This window comes from Odontesthes bonariensis, chromosome 4, assembly GCF_027942865.1.
Source record: "Odontesthes bonariensis isolate fOdoBon6 chromosome 4, fOdoBon6.hap1, whole genome shotgun sequence".
Classification (NCBI taxonomy): Eukaryota; Metazoa; Chordata; class Actinopteri; order Atheriniformes; family Atherinopsidae; genus Odontesthes; species Odontesthes bonariensis.
This window is the reverse complement of record NC_134509.1, coordinates 1,242,794-1,255,870: the sequence shown is the minus strand read 5'-3', so window position 1 is coordinate 1,255,870 and position 13,077 is coordinate 1,242,794. Positions and strand designations below refer to the sequence as shown.

Below are 13,077 nucleotides of genomic sequence, written 5' to 3'. Positions count from 1 at the left end.
ATACATCTGGAATATCTTGTTAAGTGAAAAAGTCTTAAAAACAAATTGTTTTGAGTCACATTTCATATGAAACAAGCTTTTTTGACATTTGAAGAGGTTTTTAAGCTAATATGAAGATCACTTTTATGTCAAAAGTCCCAAATATCACATCTTATTTCAAGAAATCTTAACAAGCCGATTTTCACTAGTTCCATTGGCAGATTTTTTTGCTTATTTCAAGCAAAAACGTCTTTTATTTGTTGTTGGGTTTTTTTGGAGGGGCAATTTTTCCAGTGAACAGTTTTCAGAACAAATGGCCCAGCAGTCTGAGAACTCAACCCCTTAATGAGCCATTCGATGTTGATTTTTTCCTTTATTTTGTGTCTGTATCTTGAACAGAAACCCCCAGGTGTGAAGGTTGTTTTTGCGGTGGAGCTGAAACTCCTCTGAGGACCTCGGGGGTCTGCAGGTCTTCGGATGTCACCTTGTCAGTGTGGAAAATCGCGGCCGTGGAGGCTGCCATGTGTCCCGGGTGAACGGGGGACACTTACCCCGGCATTCCTGACCCTCAGTGGGACGCTGGCGTCACCGGGCTCCCATTAGCTGTGGGCCGTTATCTCCCCCACGTGTCGGGGGGGACGAGGAGCTGCTGGATGGCCCCGGGCCCCGCAGAGCCTTGTAAGGCCATGGGCCGCTGGGACGGGGAAGATAAGCAGCTCACGGGCACAACAACGAGTGTTTCTGTTAAATTTAGAGCAGTTATCAAACGCAGCTCTCCCTGCTGAGCACACTCGCTTCTTCTGCTGCTGCTGCATCAGGACCAGAGGTGAGTTCTGGCTCAGACAGGGGCCCAAAGACCAGGTTTACTCTGTAGGACAGGGGCCCAAAGACCCGGTTTACTCTGTCAGACAGGGGCCCAAAGACCAGGTTTACTCTGTAGGACAGGGGCCCAAAGACCCGGTTTACTCTGTCAGACAGGGGCCCAAAGACCAGGTTTACTCTGTCAGACAGGGGCCCAAAGACCAGGTTTACTCTGTCAGACAGGGGCCCGAAGACCCGCTTTACTCTGTAGGACAGGGGCCCAAAGACCAGGTTTACTCTGTAGGACAGGGGCCCAAAGACCCGGTTTACTCTGTCAGACAGGGGCCCAAAGACCAGGTTTACTCTGTAGGACAGGGGCCCAAAGACCCGGTTTACTCTGTAGGACAGGGGCCCAAAGACCAGGTTTACTCTGTAGGACAGGGGCCCAAAGACCCGGTTTACTCTGTCAGACAGGGGCCCAAAGACCAGGTTTACTCTGTAGGACAGGGGCCCAAAGACCCGGTTTACTCTGTCAGACAGGGGCCCAAAGACCAGGTTTACTCTGTAGGACAGGGGCCCAAAGACCCGGTTTACTCTGTAGGAAAGGGGTCCAAAGAACAGGTTTACTCTGTAGGACAGGGGCCCAAAGACCAGGTTTACTCTGTCACACAGGGGTCCAAAGACCAGGTTTACTCTGTAGGACAGGGGCCCAAAGACCAGGTTTACTCTGTCAGACAGGGGGCCAAAGACCCGGTTGTTGTTAAGTTGTTGGATGGTTGTGGTTAAGTTGTTGGATGGTTGTGGTTAAGTTGTTGGATGGTTGGGGTTAAGTTATTGGATGGTTGTGGTAAAGTTGTTGGATGGTTGGGGTTAAGTTATTGGATGGTTGGGGTTAAGTTGTTGGATGGTTGTGGTTAAGTTGTTGGATGGTTGTGGTTAAGTTGTTGGATGGTTGGGGTTAAGTTGTTGGATGGTTGTGGTTAAGTTGTTGGATGGTTGTGGTTAAGTTGTTGGATGGTTGTGGTTAAGTTGTTGGATGGTTGGGGTTAAGTTGTTGGATGGTTGTGGTTAAGTTGTTGGATGGTTGTGGTTAAGTTGTTGGATGGTTGGGGTTAAGTTATTGGATGGTTGGGGTTAAGTTGTTGGATGGTTGGGGTTAAGTTGTTGGATGGTTGTGGTTAAGTTATTGGATGGTTGTGGTTAAGTTGTTGGATGGTTGGGGTTAAGTTATTGGATGGTTGGGGTTAAGTTATTGGATGGTTGGGGTTAAGTTGTTGGATGGTTGGGGTTAAGTTGTTGGATGGTTGGGGTTAAGTTATTGGATGGTTGGGGTTAAGTTGTAGGATGGTTGGGGTTAAGTTGTTGGATGGTTGTGGTTAAGTTGTTGGATGGTTGTGATTAAGTTGTTGGATGGTTGGGGTTAAGTTGTTTAATGGTTGTGGTTAAGTTGTTGGATGGTTGTGGTTAAGTTGTTGGATGGTTGGGGTTAAGTTGTTGGATGGTTGGGGTTAAGTTGTTGGATGGTTGGGGTTAAGTTGTTGGATGGTTGTGGTTAAGTTGTTGGATGGTTGGGGTTAAGTTGTTGGATGGTTGTGGTTAAGTTGTTGGATGGTTGTGGTAAAGTTGTTGGATGGTTGGGGTTAAGTTGTTTAATGGTTGTGGTTAAGTTGTTGGATGGTTGTGGTTAAGTTGTTGGATGGTTGGGGTTAAGTTGTTGGATGGTTGGGGTTAAGTTGTTTAATGGTTGTGGTTAAGTTGTTGGATGGTTGTGGTTAAGTTGTTTAATGGTTGTGGTTAAGTTGTTGGATGGTTGGGGTTAAGTTGTTTAATGGTTGTGGTTAAGTTGTTGGATGGTTGTGGTTAAGTTGTTGGATGGTTGGGGTTAAGTTGTTGGATGGTTGGGGTTAAGTTGTTGGATGGTTGGGGTTAAGTTGTTGGATGGTTGTGGTTAAGTTGTTGGATGGTTGTGGTTAAGTTGTTGGATGGTTGTGGTTAAGTTGTTGGATGGTTGGGGTTAAGTTGTTGGATGGTTGTGGTTAAGTTGTTGGATGGTTGGGGTTAAGTTGTTGGATGGTTGTGGTTAAGTTGTTGGATGGTTGTGGTTAAGTTGTTTAATGGTTGTGATTAAGTTGTTGGATGGTTGGGGTTAAGTTGTTGGATGGTTGTGGTTAAGTTGTTTAATGGTTGTGATTAAGTTGTTGGATGGTTGGGGTTAAGTTGTTTAATGGTTGTGGTTAAGCTGTTGGATGGTTGGGGTTAAGTTGTTGGATGGTTGTGGTTAAGTTGTTGGATGGTTGTGGTTAAGTTGTTGGATGGTTGGGGTTAAGTTGTTGGATGGTTGTGGTTAAGTTGTTTAATGGTTGTGATTAAGTTGTTGGATGGTTGGGGTTAAGTTGTTGGATGGTTGTGGTTAAGTTGTTGGATGGTTGGGGTTAAGTTGTTGGATGGTTGTGGTTAAGTTGTTGGATGGTTGGGGTTAAGTTGTTGGATGGTTGTGGTTAAGTTGTTGGATGGTTGTGGTTAAGTTGTTTAATGGTTGTGATTAAGTTGTTGGATGGTTGGGGTTAAGTTGTTGGATGGTTGTGGTTAAGTTGTTTAATGGTTGTGATTAAGTTGTTGGATGGTTGGGGTTAAGTTGTTTAATGGTTGTGATTAAGTTGTTGGATGGTTGGGGTTAAGTTGTTTAATGGTTGTGGTTAAGCTGTTGGATGGTTGGGGTTAAGTTGTTGGATGGTTGTGGTTAAGTTGTTGGATGGTTGTGGTTAAGTTGTTGGATGGTTGTGGTTAAGTTGTTGGATGGTTGTGGTTAAGTTGTTGGATGGTTGTGGTTAAGTTGTTGGATGGTTGTGGTTAAGTTGTTGGATGGTTGTGGTTAAGTTGTTGGATGGTTGGGGTTAAGTTGTTGGATGGTTGTGGTTAAGTTGTTGGATGGTTGGGGTTAAGTTGTTGGATGGTTGTGGTTAAGTTGTTGGATGGTTGTGGTTAAGTTGTTTAATGGTTGTGATTAAGTTGTTGGATGGTTGGGGTTAAGTTGTTGGATGGTTGTGGTTAAGTTGTTTAATGGTTGTGATTAAGTTGTTGGATGGTTGGGGTTAAGTTGTTTAATGGTTGTGATTAAGTTGTTGGATGGTTGGGGTTAAGTTGTTTAATGGTTGTGGTTAAGCTGTTGGATGGTTGGGGTTAAGTTGTTGGATGGTTGTGGTTAAGTTGTTGGATGGTTGGGGTTAAGTTGTTGGATGGTTGTGGTTAAGTTGTTGGATGGTTGGGGTTAAGTTGTTGGATGGTTGTGGTTAAGTTGTTGGATGGTTGGGGTTAAGTTGTTGGATGGTTGTGGTTAAGTTGTTGGATGGTTGTGGTTAAGTTGTTTAATGGTTGTGATTAAGTTGTTGGATGGTTGGGGTTAAGTTGTTGGATGGTTGTGGTTAAGTTGTTTAATGGTTGTGATTAAGTTGTTGGATGGTTGGGGTTAAGTTGTTTAATGGTTGTGATTAAGTTGTTGGATGGTTGGGGTTAAGTTGTTTAATGGTTGTGGTTAAGCTGTTGGATGGTTGGGGTTAAGTTGTTGGATGGTTGTGGTTAAGTTGTTTAATGGTTGTGATTAAGTTGTTGGATGGTTGTGGTTAAGTTGTTGGATGGTTGGGGTTAAGTTGTTGGATGGTTGTGGTTAAGTTGTTTAATGGTTGTGATTAAGTTGTTGGATGGTTGGGGTTAAGTTGTTGGATGGTTGTGGTTAAGTTGTAGGATGGTTGGGGTTAAGTTGTTGGATGGTTGTGATTAAGTTGTTGGATGGTTGGGGTTAAGTTGTTGGATGGTTGGGGTTAAGTAGTTGGATGGTTGGGGTTAAGTTGTTGGATGGTTGTGGTTAAGTTGTTGGATGGTTGTGGTTAAGTTGTTGGATGGTTGGGGTTAAGTTGTTGGATGGTTGGGGTTAAGTTGTTGGATGGTTGTGGTTAAGTTGTTGGATGGTTGTGGTAAAGTTGTTGGATGGTTGGGGTTAAGTTGTTGGATGGTTGGGGTTAAGTTGTTGGATGGTTGTGGTTAAGTTGTTGGATGGTTGTGGTTAAGTTGTTGGATGGTTGTGGTTAAGTTGTTGGATGGTTGGGGTTAAGGTTTTGGATGGTTGGGGTTAAGTTGTTGGATGGTTGGGGTTAAGTTGTTGGATGGTTGTGGTTAAGTTGTTGGATGGTTGGGGTTAAGTTGTTGGATGGTTGGGGTCAAGTTGTTGGATGGTTGTGGTTAAGTTGTTGGATGGTTGTGGTTAAGTTGTTGGATGGTTGTGGTTAAGTTGTTGGATGGTTGGGGTTAAGTTGTTGGATGGTTGTGGTTAAGTTGTTGGATGGTTGTGGTTACGTTATTGGATGGTTGTGGTTAAGTTTTTGGATGGTTGGGGTTAAGTTGTTGGATGGTTGTGGTTACGTTATTGGATGGTTGTGGTTAAGTTGTTGGATGGTTGTGGTTAAGTTGTTGGATGGTTGTGATTAAGTTGTTGGATGGTTGGGGTTAAGTTGTTTAATGGTTGTGGTTAAGTTGTTGGATGGTTGTGGTTAAGTTGTTGGATGGTTGGGGTTAAGTTGTTGGATGGTTGTGGTTAAGTTGTTGGATGGTTGTGGTAAAGTTGTTGGATGGTTGGGGTTAAGTTGTTTAATGGTTGTGGTTAAGTTGTTGGATGGTTGTGGTTAAGTTGTTGGATGGTTGGGGTTAAGTTGTTGGATGGTTGGGGTTAAGTTGTTGGATGGTTGGGGTTAAGTTGTTGGATGGTTGGGGTTAAGTTGTTGGATGGTTGGGGTTAAGTTGTTTAATGGTTGTGGTTAAGTTGTTGGATGGTTGTGGTTAAGTTGTTTAATGGTTGTGGTTAAGTTGTTGGATGGTTGGGGTTAAGTTGTTTAATGGTTGTGGTTAAGTTGTTGGATGGTTGTGGTTAAGTTGTTGGATGGTTGGGGTTAAGTTGTTGGATGGTTGGGGTTAAGTTGTTGGATGGTTGTGGTTAAGTTGTTGGATGGTTGTGGTTAAGTTGTTGGATGGTTGTGGTTAAGTTGTTTAATGGTTGTGATTAAGTTGTTGGATGGTTGGGGTTAAGTTGTTGGATGGTTGTGGTTAAGTTGTTTAATGGTTGTGATTAAGTTGTTGGATGGTTGGGGTTAAGTTGTTTAATGGTTGTGATTAAGTTGTTGGATGGTTGGGGTTAAGTTGTTTAATGGTTGTGGTTAAGCTGTTGGATGGTTGGGGTTAAGTTGTTGGATGGTTGTGGTTAAGTTGTTGGATGGTTGTGGTTAAGTTGTTGGATGGTTGGGGTTAAGTTGTTGGATGGTTGTGGTTAAGTTGTTTAATGGTTGTGATTAAGTTGTTGGATGGTTGGGGTTAAGTTGTTGGATGGTTGTGGTTAAGTTGTTGGATGGTTGGGGTTAAGTTGTTGGATGGTTGTGGTTAAGTTGTTGGATGGTTGGGGTTAAGTAGTTGGATGGTTGTGGTTAAGTTGTTGGATGGTTGTGGTTAAGTTGTTTAATGGTTGTGATTAAGTTGTTGGATGGTTGGGGTTAAGTTGTTGGATGGTTGTGGTTAAGTTGTTTAATGGTTGTGATTAAGTTGTTGGATGGTTGTGGTTAAGTTGTTGGATGGTTGGGGTTAAGTTGTTTAATGGTTGTGATTAAGTTGTTGGATGGTTGGGGTTAAATTGTTTAATGGTTGTGGTTAAGCTGTTGGATGGTTGGGGTTAAGTTGTTGGATGGTTGTGGTTAAGTTGTTGGATGGTTGTGGTTAAGTTGTTGGATGGTTGGGGTTAAGTTGTTGGATGGTTGTGGTTAAGTTGTTTAATGGTTGTGATTAAGTTGTTGGATGGTTGGGGTTAAGTTGTTGGATGGTTGTGGTTAAGTTGTTGGATGGTTGGGGTTAAGTTGTTGGATGGTTGGGGTTAAGTTGTTGGATGGTTGTGGTTAAGTTGTTGGATGGTTGTGGTTAAGTTGTTGGATGGTTGGGGTTAAGTTGTTGGATGGTTGGGGTTAAGTTGTTGGATGGTTGGGGTTAAGTTGTTGGATGGTTGTGGTTAAGTTGTTGGATGGTTGTGGTAAAGTTGTTGGATGGTTGGGGTTAAGTTGTTTAATGGTTGTGGTTAAGTTGTTGGATGGTTGGGGTTAAGTTGTTGGATGGTTGGGGTTAAGTTGTTGGATGGTTGGGGTTAAGTTGTTGGATGGTTGGGGTTAAGTTGTTGGATGGTTGTGGTTAAGTTATTGGATGGTTGGGGTTAAGTTGTTGGATGGTTGGGGTTAAGTTGTTGGATGGTTGTGGTTAAGTTGTTGGATGGTTGGGGTTAAGTTTTTGGATGGTTGGGGTTAAGTTGTTGGATGGTTGGGGTTAAGTTGTTGGATGGTTGGGGTTAAGTTGTTGGATGGTTGGGGTAAAGTTGTTGGATGGTTGGGGTTAAGTTGTTGGATGGTTGGGGTTAAGTTGTTGGATGGTTGTGGTTAAGTTGTTGGATGGTTGTGGTTAAGTTGTTGGATGGTTGTGGTTAAGTTGTTGGATGGTTGGGGTTAAGGTTTTGGATGGTTGGGGTTAAGTTGTTGGATGGTTGGGGTTAAGTTGTTGGATGGTTGTGGTTAAGTTGTTGGATGGTTGGGGTCAAGTTGTTGGATGGTTGTGGTTAAGTTGTTGGATGGTTGTGGTTAAGTTGTTGGATGGTTGTGGTTAAGTTGTTGGATGGTTGGGGTTAAGTTGTTGGATGGTTGTGGTTAAGTTGTTGGATGGTTGTGGTTACGTTATTGGATGGTTGTGGTTAAGTTTTTGGATGGTTGGGGTTAAGTTGTTGGATGGTTGTGGTTACGTTATTGGATGGTTGTGGTTAAGTTGTTGGATGGTTGTGGTTAAGTTGTTGGATGGTTGTGGTTAAGTTGTTGGATGGTTGTGGTTAAGTTGTTGGATGGTTGTGGTTAAGTTGTTGGATGGTTGTGGTTAAGTTGTTGGATGGTTGTGGTTAAGTTGTTGGATGGTTGGGGTTAAGTTGTGTGATGGTTGTGGTTAAGTTGTTGGATGGTTGTGGTTAAGTTGATGGATGGTTGGGGTTAAGTTGTTGGATGGTTGTGGTTAAGTTGTTGGATGGTTGTGGTTAAGTTGTTGGATGGTTGTGGTTAAGTTGTTGGATGGTTGTGGTTAAGTTTTTGGATGGTTGGGGTTAAGTTGTTGGATGGTTGTGGTTACGTTATTGGATGGTTGTGGTTAAGTTGTTGGATGGTTGTGGTTAAGTTGTTGGATGGTTGTGGTTAAGTTGTTGGATGGTTGTGGTTAAGTTGTTGGATGGTTGTGGTTAAGTTGTTGGATGGTTGGGGTTAAGTTGTTGGATGGTTGTGGTTAAGTTGTTGGATGGTTGTGGTTACGTTATTGGATGGTTGTGGTTAAGTTTTTGGATGGTTGGGGTTAAGTTGTTGGATGGTTGTGGTTACGTTATTGGATGGTTGTGGTTAAGTTGTTGGATGGTTGGGGTTAAGTTGTTGGATGGTTGTGGTTAAGTTGTTGGGTGGTTGTGGTTAAGTTGTTGGATGGTTGGGGTTAAGTTATTGGATGGTTGGGGTTAAGTTATTGGATGGTTGGGGTTAAGTTGTTGGATGGTTGGGGTTAAGTTGTTGGATGGTTGTGGTTAAGTTGTTGGATGGTTGTGGTTAAGTTGTTGGATGGTTGTGGTTAAGCTGTGGTTAAGTTGTTGGATGGTTGGGGTTAAGTTGTTGGATGGTTGTGGTTAAGTTGTTGGATGGTTGGAGTTAAGTTGTTGGATGGTTGGGGTTAAGTTGTTTAATGGTTGTGGTTAAGTTGTTGGATGGTTGTGGTTAAGCTGTTGGATGGTTGTGGTTAAGTTGTTGGATGGTTGGGGTTAAGTTGTTGGATGGTTGTGGTTAAGTTGTTGGATGGTTGTGGTAAAGTTGTTGGATGGTTGTGGTAAAGCTGTTGGATGGTTGGGGTTAAGTTGTTTAATGGTTGTGGTTAAGTTGTTGGATGGTTGTGGTAAAGCTGTTGGATGGTTGTGGTTAAGCTGTTGGATGGTTGTGGTAAAGTTGTTGGATGGTTGGGGTTAAGTTGTTGGATGGTTGTGGTTAAGTTGTTTAATGGTTGTGGTTAAGTTGTTGGATGGTTGTGGTTAAGTTGTTGGATGGTTGTGGTTAAGCTGTTGGATGGTTGTGGTTAAGTTGTTGGATGGTTGGGGTTAAGTTGTTGGATGGTTGGGGTTAAGTTGTTGGATGGTTGTGGTAAAGTTGTTGGATGGTTGTGGTAAAGCTGTTGGATGGTTGGGGTTAAGTTGTTTAATGGTTGTGGTTAAGTTGTTGGATGGTTGTGGTAAAGCTGTTGGATGGTTGTGGTTAAGCTGTTGGATGGTTGTGGTAAAGTTGTTGGATGGTTGGGGTTAAGTTGTTGGATGGTTGTGGTTAAGTTGTTTAATGGTTGTGGTTAAGTTGTTGGATGGTTGTGGTTAAGTTGTTGGATGGTTGTGGTTAAGTTGTTGGATGGTTGTGGTAAAGCTGTTGGATGGTTGTGGTTAAGTTGTTGGATGGTTGTGGTTAAGCTGTTGGATGGTTGTGGTTAAGTTGTTGGATGGTTGGGGTTAAGTTGTTGGATGGTTGTGGTTAAGTTGTTGGATGGTTGTGGTTAAGTTGTTGGATGGTTGGGGTTAAGTTGTTGGATGGTTGGGGTTAAGTTGTTGGATGGTTGTGGTTAAGTTGTTGGATGGTTGTGGTTAAGTTGTTGGATGGTTGTGGTTAAGTTGTTGGATGGTTGTGGTTAAGTTGTTGGATGGTTGGGGTTAAGTTGTTGGATGGTTGTGGTTAAGTTGTTGGATGGTTGTGGTAAAGTTGTTGGATGGTTGTGGTAAAGCTGTTGGATGGTTGTGGTTAAGTTGTTGGATGGTTGTGGTTAAGCTGTTGGATGGTTGTGGTAAAGTTGTTGGATGGTTGTGGTAAAGTTGTTGGATGGTTGTGGTAAAGTTGTTGGATGGTTGTGGTAAAGCTGTTGGATGGTTGTGGTTAAGTTGTTGGATGGTTGTGGTTAAGCTGTTGGATGGTTGGGGTTAAGTTGTTGGATGGTTGTGGTTAAGTTGTTGGATGGTTGTGGTAAAGTTGTTGGATGGTTGTGGTAAAGTTGTTGGATGGTTGTGGTAAAGCTGTTGGATGGTTGTGGTTAAGTTGTTGGATGGTTGGGGTTAAGTTGTTGGATGGTTGGGGTTAAGTTGTTGGATGGTTGGGGTTAAGTTGTTGGATGGTTGGGGTTAAGTTGTTGGATGGTTGGGGTTAAGTTGTTGGATGGTTGTGGTTAAGTTGTTGGATGGTTGGGGTTAAGTTGTTGGATGGTTGTGGTTAAGTTGTTGGATGGTTGTGGTTAAGTTGTTTAATGGTTGTGATTAAGTTGTTGGATGGTTGGGGTTAAGTTGTTGGATGGTTGTGATTAAGTTGTTGGATGGTTGGGGTTAAGTTGTTTAATGGTTGTGATTAAGTTGTTGGATGGTTGGGGTTAAGTTGTTTAATGGTTGTGGTTAAGCTGTTGGATGGTTGGGGTTAAGTTGTTGGATGGTTGTGGTTAAGTTGTTGGATGGTTGTGGTTAAGTTGTTGGATGGTTGGGGTTAAGTTGTTGGATGGTTGTGGTTAAGTTGTTTAATGGTTGTGATTAAGTTGTTGGATGGTTGGGGTTAAGTTGTTGGATGGTTGTGGTTAAGTTGTAGGATGGTTGGGGTTAAGTTGTTGGATGGTTGTGATTAAGTTGTTGGATGGTTGGGGTTAAGTTGTTGGATGGTTGGGGTTAAGTAGTTGGATGGTTGGGGTTAAGTTGTTGGATGGTTGGGGTTAAGTTGTTGGATGGTTGTGGTTAAGTTGTTGGATGGTTGTGGTTAAGTTGTTGGATGGTTGGGGTTAAGTTGTTGGATGGTTGTGGTAAAGCTGTTGGATGGTTGGGGTTAAGTTGTTGGATGGTTGTGGTAAAGTTGTTGGATGGTTGGGGTTAAGTTGTTGGATGGTTGTGGTAAAGCTGTTGGATGGTTGGGGTTAAGTTGTTGGATGGTTGTGGTTAAGTTGTTGGATGGTTGGGGTTAAGTTGTTGGATGGTTGGGGTTAAGTTGTTGGATGGTTGTGGTTAAGTTGTTGGATGGTTGTGGTTAAGTTGTTGGATGGTTGGGGTTAAGTTGTGTGATGGTTGGGGTTAAGTTGTTGGATGGTTGGGGTTAAGTTGTGTGATGGTTGGGGTTAAGTTGTTGGATGGTTGGGGTTAAGTTGTGTGATGGTTGGGGTTAAGTTGTTGGATGGTTGTGGTTAAGTTGTTGGATGGTTGTGGTTAAGTTGTTGGATGGTTGGGGTTAAGTTGTGTGATGGTTGGGGTTAAGTTGTTGGATGGTTGTGGTTAAGTTGTTGGATGGTTGTGGTTAAGTTGTGTGATGGTTGGGGTTAAGTTGTTGGATGGTTGGGGTTAAGTTGTTGGATGGTTGTGGTTAAGTTGTTGGATGGTTGTGGTAAAGTTGTTGGATGGTTGTGGTTAAGTTGTTGGATGGTTGTGGTTAAGTTGTTGGATGGTTGTGGTTAAGTTGTTGGATGGTTGTGATTAAGTTGTTGGATGGTTGTGATTAAGTTGTTGGATGGTTGTGGTAAAGTTGTTGGATGGTTGTGGTTAAGTTGTTGGATGGTTGTGGTTAAGTTGTTGGATGGTTGGGGTTAAGTTGTTGGATGGTTGTGGTTAAGTTGTTGGATGGTTGGGGTTAAGTTGTTGGATGGTTGTGGTTAAGTTGTTGGATGGTTGTGGTTAAGTTGTTGGATGGTTGGGGTTAAGTTGTTGGATGGTTGTGGTTAAGTTGTTGGATGGTTGGGGTTAAGTTGTTGGATGGTTGTGGTTAAGTTGTTGGATGGTTGGGGTTAAGTTGTTGGATGGTTGTGGTTAAGTTGTTGGATGGTTGGGGTTAAGTTGTTGGATGGTTGTGGTTAAGTTGTTGGATGGTTGTGGTTAAGTTGTTGGATGGTTGTGGTTAAGTTGTTGGATGGTTGTGGTTAAGCTGTTGGATGGTTGTGGTAAAGTTGTTGGATGGTTGTGGTAAAGTTGTTGGATGGTTGTGGTAAAGTTGTTGGATGGTTGTGGTAAAGCTGTTGGATGGTTGTGGTTAAGTTGTTGGATGGTTGTGGTTAAGTTGTTGGATGGTTGTGGTTAAGTTGTTGGATGGTTGTGGTTAAGTTGTTGGATGGTTGGGGTTAAGTTATTGGATGGTTGTGGTTAAGCTGTTGGATGGTTGTGGTTAAGCTGTTGGATGGTTGTGGTTAAGTTGTTGGATGGTTGTGGTTAAGTTGTTGGATGGTTGTGGTTAAGTTGTTGGATGGTTGTGGTTAAGTTGTTGGATGGTTGGGGTTAAGTTGTTGGATGGTTGTGGTTAAGTTGTTGGATGGTTGTGGTTAAGTTGTTGGATGGTTGTGGTTAAGTTGTTGGATGGTTGTGGTTAAGTTGTTGGATGGTTGTGGTTAAGCTGTTGGGTTAACTTCGGTTTTGTTCCTTTATGTTAATAGAAGCGTCGGCTGAATAAATTCATGTAAAAAAGCTCTTGCAGAGGGCACAGTGTGACGGCCCTGCAGGCCGATCCGGGAACAGATCTGCAGTCAGTTTAATCCGACGGTCACATTCAGAGGACACACATTAGCCTGTAAATCAGCCTCCAACACACATGGCTGATGGCTGATTTCAAAGCTACCGTTACAACATGCACAGAGGATTATATTTCAAGATAAGGCAGCCAGAAATTCTCAGTGTTTATGTTTCTGAAGAATTTCTCAGCCTGAGTTTAACAAAAGTTCCAAAATTTGCCCCAAAATCAGCCAAACTCAATGTAATTAATGTATCTCTGTCTCCTTGAAATTATTTCCTAAAGGGACCCCATCATTAGAAAAAGTCACACTTTATTTTTGTTCATGTTTCCATGTGGGCTGTACACCACTAGGGTACAAAGATTGTCTTATGGGTCATTTTTGACCCGTGAATTATAAAAACATTTAAACACCAGAAAAAAGTTCAGTTTTTTTCCCTTTCAATATAATTAATTCAGAAGTAATTACTTCACATTTATATAATAGCAATAATAAACCTTTATTATGTAAAAGAAAACTGAGAAAACAAGAAAACTGTTGGTCCAACTGACAGCTGGTTTGTGGTCGTAAAAAATAAAAAAAGTGTAATCCTGAAAACTGGTGATTGTCTTTTTGTATTGTGTACAAAAAATACATGATAAAAAATGTATTGAACTGAGTTGAATAGATAAATAACAGGTGGTTTCATCATACAAAATAGATTTTGGATTTAAT

The 13,077-nt window shown here is 42.3% G+C and overlaps 1 protein-coding gene across 6 annotated transcripts in view; it reads left to right on the top strand.

The window, feature by feature from the left end:
* Window positions 1–665: 665 nt before the first annotated feature.
* Window positions 666–13,077, top strand: part of LOC142378179 (mechanosensitive cation channel TMEM63B-like) — a 221,053-nt gene continuing 208,641 nt past the window's right edge. For 4 of the 6 annotated variants that reach the window (XM_075462425.1, XM_075462426.1, XM_075462424.1 and 1 more), the window contains exon 1: window positions 666–805. The gene's annotated coding sequence lies outside the window, so the exon portion shown is untranslated. The remainder of the gene's footprint in view (window positions 806–13,077) is intronic. The other 2 variants (XM_075462428.1, XM_075462427.1) reach the window with 1 other exon arrangement.